The sequence below is a fragment of the Orycteropus afer genome, unplaced genomic scaffold (genome assembly GCF_000298275.1).
Source record: "Orycteropus afer afer isolate SDZICR_OR568_19922 unplaced genomic scaffold, OryAfe1.0 scaffold00728, whole genome shotgun sequence".
Taxonomy (NCBI): Eukaryota; Metazoa; Chordata; class Mammalia; order Tubulidentata; family Orycteropodidae; genus Orycteropus; species Orycteropus afer.
In genome coordinates this window covers 327247-333141 of record NW_006922315.1, presented here as the reverse complement: position 1 = coordinate 333141, position 5895 = coordinate 327247, and positions in this window count along the sequence as shown.

Genomic DNA, 5895 nt, shown 5'->3' with positions numbered 1-5895 from the left:
TGGTAGATAATAAATCAATAGAATAATTACCCTGATATTTCATCACTTCATTTCAGTTTCTCTAAAGTCTCTGCAGAGACACATTTCAGTCCATTGATGCTACTTTTGAATAAAAAATTGCACATAGAGGTCTTACACTGAATTATGAGCACCACAGCCTATTCCATTTCCATCTTCAAGTCACAAGATGTCATTAGGAGCTTTTACAATCTTTGCAGAGAAGACTGTGCAAGAATAGACAAATTTATGGAAAAACCAGGCTTACTGGTCTAATAGAGATTGGTGAAACCCCTGAGACTCTGGCCCCAGTCACCCTTTTGACCTGGAATTGAACTCACTCCCATGGCTTAACTCTTAGCCAAATGATAGGCAGGCCTACGAGCTGAACACCTACACCAGGAAGCCACACTCCTTAGAACAATCTACCGTGGGAGATTGGAAGGGCAGCATTTACACAGAGAGAAAGGCAGGGAGGCAGGAACACTTAGGCCAGAAGGACAGGGGAAAGTGTAACCACAGGGAGGAAGTGGGAGGAGAGATGTTAGTTACACTGTGGGGAATGCAACCAGTGTCACAAAACAAAATGTGTATGAACTATTGAATGTAAAATGAACCTGCATTGTAAAATTTCACCCAAATCACAACACAAAGTAAAAAAAAAAAAAAAGTGGAATAAACAAATTTGAGGATAGGTTCAAAAAGTACATCTGGGTTAGACTTCTGGAGGCAGCAGCAGTAACATATGGAACAAAAGCAGAAGCCAGTATTTGGCTCCAGACGGAGCGTATTCTGATAAGGACATGTGGTTGACCAGCCCAACTCTACTGACCTTGCTCTGTTGGGACCTCCTGCTCTTATTCCACACAACGATCGATCTTCTTCGGGTCAGGGGAGGGAGGAGCTGAAAGAAATACATGGAATCAAGATGTACTGTGAATTTGTATATAGGCCACTTCTCTGTACAATTATAAACTCATTCCACTTCAGGCCAGCTATGTTATACCAAAATCAAAAATCAAACTCGATTCCAACTCACAGCAACCCTCTTTGGGTTTCCGAGGTGGTAAATCTTTACGGAAGTAAATTGCCCCATCTTCCTTCCACAGAGTGGCTAGTGGATTTGAACCGCCAACCTTCTGGTTAGCAGTCAAATGCTTTAGGCACGATGCCACCAGAGCTGCTTACCTATGTTATGGACAAACTAAAAAAGTGGTAACCTCATTGTCTGAAGTACAAAAAAAGTAGGCCAAAGTCTTTTTTTCTATTCACGGGGAATTAAATTATTTCAGACATGGAAAGAAGCTGGGACCCACATTGGGTAAAATGCACACGAATCTGAGAAATCTCCTGCAGGTGAGAAGATTCCTCCCTTCACGCCCCTCACTCCTCCACACATACACACCCTGGAAGACAGAGCAAGACCAGAATTTTGAAATAAAGGTGGGGAGAGGGAGCAGGCCGTACATTCAGCTCTGACTTGTGGCGGCTCCACGTGTGTCACAGTGGAACTGTGCTCCGTAGGGTTTTCAGTGTCTGGTTTTTGGGAAGCAGATGGCCAGGTCTTTCTTCCAAGGCACTTGAGGGTGCGCTTGAACCTGCAACCAAAGCCAAGGCAGTGGCAGGAGCACGTAGGAAAGAAGACGCTAGTCAGTACCCCCATGTGCAAGATGAGAAGAGAGTTCCAAATTGTATAAAAGATTATTAAAATAATTACTTCTTCAAGTGAATTTCTACATTATTAATTCATATTTTAGGCCACGAATATCATGTATAACAAAACATTAACACTTATTTGGACTTATATAGGGCCAGAGATTGAAAATTTTCTTTATTACTGAAACATAAAATCAATCCTTTTCCTTTTATTGCTGCTGGCTGTGCTTATAGTGACAGTGGTCAGGATTCTTTTAGTAGCAAATGGCAAATCAACTCAAACTACACTAAAGCATCAGAGGGGGTGTTATCGATTTATGATCAAGGTTCTTGGGAGGTACCAACAGTTTGCAGTCCACTATGGACCGAAAGGTTGGCAGTTCAAACCTATCCATGGAATAAAGGCCCGGAGCGCTGCTTCCATAAAGATGGCTGCCAACAGAACCGTATAGACCAGTTCTCCGGTGGAACACATGAATCAGCGGGAGTTGGCATCAACCCAACAGCAACGGGTCTGCATTTTCTCTTTCTTGGTCTTGACACCAGGTAGGAAGACCACGGTTTTGCTGGAGCTGCTGGTTGAGCATATTAAGAAGCTTTTGTAGACTTTCTCTTTGAGATTTTTTCATTTGTAGGCATAAAGGAGAAGACAACTGCCAGGGTAACCTGACATTTTGGTAAATAACACAGCTGGTAGGGCATTGTTGATCACTGTGTATGACTTTCATTTTGAACATTTTATATTCACCACCACATGTACCTCTCTCCCCCATCAAAATTAAAATGAACAGGGATCATAAGAAAGAATGACTATGCAAGCTTTTGCGACAAGTGAACTATTGCATTTGGGAGTTGTGGACGCAGTGGAAAACTAGTGCAGCTGCAATGACATGCTTCAGGAAATGATTGTAGTCTCTCTCTGGAATTTCAGCTGTGTTTGGCCAATTTCTTCCATTCTGATTTAATATATTGCTGTGTTTCTGACTAGGTGTAGGTATTTTAAACCACAGATTGCACTCCCTCCCACACACACATACCTTTAAAACACTTACTCATTTTTGAATGATTATATCAATTAACTGGGAACGGGCTGACGTTGAAGTGAATAGAGAACATCATAACCATTCAACTACTTATTTCTGGGAAACAAGAAAATAAAGATGCTTTTATCAAAACAGAGATTTCAGAAGAGATGAAAGAAAAGTAGATGATCATGAGAGAGCTTTAAACCCATGATGGAAAATGCCATCCAATTTCAGCAAAGGCTGGGAGCCCTAGGAACAGAGAGGAGCTGTCCAGGCGTCATCTGGGAGGCAGACAGTGTCTGCCTCTGGCTGAATATTTTGTGATGGGCAACATGGGGGGGGGGGGAGGATGTCAATACTTGAGAAAGACAGGGTGAGGAAGGCAAATCACAGGTTGCTGGAGTCTCCAAGGTAACCCATTGCTTGCTTCCAGAGAGAAAAAATGCTACGTGGATGTCAATGCCACAAGCCTAAAGCCATAGGCCATGGACCACGTGGCAAAGGAACTCTTCTGTGCCCAGGTAGGGAATAATATTTTATGTTTTAATAGAAGTGTCTTTTATCTTTCTTTGCATTAAAATATTTATTTGTCATTCTGGAATGTTCAAGGGTACAGAAAAGACCATAAATTAATAGCAAACACCCATGTATGCACACAGATTGAATAATTGTTAATTAAATCTTTGGATGTTTACATCAAATACTTGCTGGGATGCACACCAGAGACTTCTAGTTGGTTCCCAGTGTATCTTCCCATGTTCGGTAGTAACAGGACCACTGACTTTTTACTGTGTATGTGGATTTCCAAGAATAAAGGCTTTATTATAAAGCAGCCTCCTTTCAGGCCAATGGGATGTGAGTAGAAGGGGCATTTCCTTTACTTTTTCCCTTTTCTTTAAACTGGAATGAAGACTTAGTGTTGGCGAGCCATCTAGGGACATATTGTCAAGCTTATATGGAGGAGAATAACAAAAGAGAAGGGGCCTGGGTCCCTGACCCTGTGGAACCATCACAGCAGACCTGATGGGCTATTATGTGAAAGAAAAACAAACTTCCATCTTGTTGAAGCTACTGTTACCTTGGATCTCTATTACAGTACCCAAACCTGTATCTTATCAAACATGATTTGATGGCAGCTAAAACCCACTGCCATGGAGTCAGTTCTGACTCATAGTAACCCTATAGGACAGAGTAGAACCGCTCCCAAAGGTTTCTAAGGCTGTGATCATTATGGAAGCAAATCAGCACATCTATCTCCTGCAGAAGACCTGGTGCATTTGTATTGCCAACCTTTGGGTTAGCAGCTGAGTGCTTAGTCACTGTACCACCCAGGCTCCTTCTAACTAATATAGCCATTCATTTTACAAATATTCACTTAGTGTATGCTATATACCAAGTACTCTTCTAGAACCTAGAGATCCAGGAATATATAAAGAGACAAATATCTCTGCTTTCATGTAGCTTACATTCTAGTGGGGAGGACACATCAAGACAATACAAGTAAAATATAGAGGATGTTAGACAATGATGGGACATGGTAGGAAGAAAAAATAAACAGGCAGGAGAGGGGTTGTGTAGGAGTTGTAACTTTGTTTGTGACTGGGGAAACCCTCACTGACATTTGAGTAAAGACATGAAGTGATTAAATGAGCCAGGTGGACACCTAAAGGAAGAATATTCCAGAATAAGAGAACAGTAAACCAGTAAATGCAAACAAAGATCATGAAGCAAGAACATATCTGTTGCCTGTGATTAGCAACAAAAAAGGCCAATGTGGTTAGAGTCAGTGGAATGAGGTGGGAGAAGAGTTCGATGTGAGGTTACAGATGTAAGGAGGTACCTTGAGTTTTGAAGGCCATGGTAAGGACTTTGGCACCAAACAAGTGGACATGGTATAAAGTGGTCATATTACAGATACATTATAAAGGTACAGTCAATGGCATTTGCTGATGGGTTGAATGTGGAATGTGAGAGAAATAGAGAAGCCGAGGGTGACACCAAGGTTTTTGGCCAGGGCCTTTAAAGGAACGTGGTATCACTTACGAAGCTAGGGAAGATAACAGAAGGGGCAGGTTTACCTGGGAAAATCAGGATTTGGGTTTTGGACATGTTAATTTTGAGATGTCCAGGAGATGCTGAGTAAGCGGCTGGATAAGTGAATCAAACATTCAAGGCAGGGGTCTGGGCAGCAGACCGAAATCTGGGAGTCATCAAAATATAAACTCACTGCAATTGAGTCGATTCGACTCACAGCGACCCCTCCTTGGGTTTCCAAGGTGGTATCACTACAGAAGTAGATTGCTACACCTTCCTTCGAGGAGTGGCTGGTGGGTTTGAACTGCCAGCCTTCTGGTTAACAGTGAAATGTCTTAGGCACTACGCCACCAGAGCTCCCCATCAAAATATAGGAGACACGTAAGCCATAATTCTGAATGACAAAACATGGGGAAGGACTGCAAATAGTAAGGAGAATACATCCAAGGATCAAGTCCTGGAGTGTTTCAATGTTAAGAGATGAGGAGGGTTTAGCAAGGAAAACTGAGAAGGAGCAATCAAAAAGGTTGGCAGAAACCCAGGAGGCAGATGAAGATGATATTTCAGAAAGTAGAGTGTGATCAACTGCCCACTGGTGCTGAAAGGTCAAGTCACAAGAGGAATGAGATTATACTATGGGATATAGAAACACAGATGCCATGTGGTGACTATTACATGGCTGCCTGAGTGAATCTATTCTTTTGTTATTTTCATCAGGGAAAGATCATCTGAGTTAGGAGGATATATAAAGACACTCATCCAACCACTCAACCCAAGTGACAGGACCCCTGATAACTTTTTGTCTCCCTTTGCTTAAGTGCTGCTAGTGACAGTTACTCTCAGCTACGTAAGCACTTATTTCCATTTCAGGTGAGGCCTAATGTTCTTATGTGGAATATGTATGTATTTTCATTCCTATCTGTTATTTAAAGTTCTGCTTTGGGGGGCATACAATATAAACAATGCTGACAGGTGTTCAGAAGGCATTTCTGATATTTTGAAAAGGCTCCAATTCTTTAACTTCCACCAGATATCAGCCATTACTTGGGTGGTAGATACATAGTGCCTAAGGCATTTGACTGCTAACTAGAAGGCACTCCTCAGAAGGAAGGTTGGCAATCTACTTCTGTAGTGATACCACCTCGGAAACCCAAGGAGGGGTCACTATGAGTCGGATCTGACT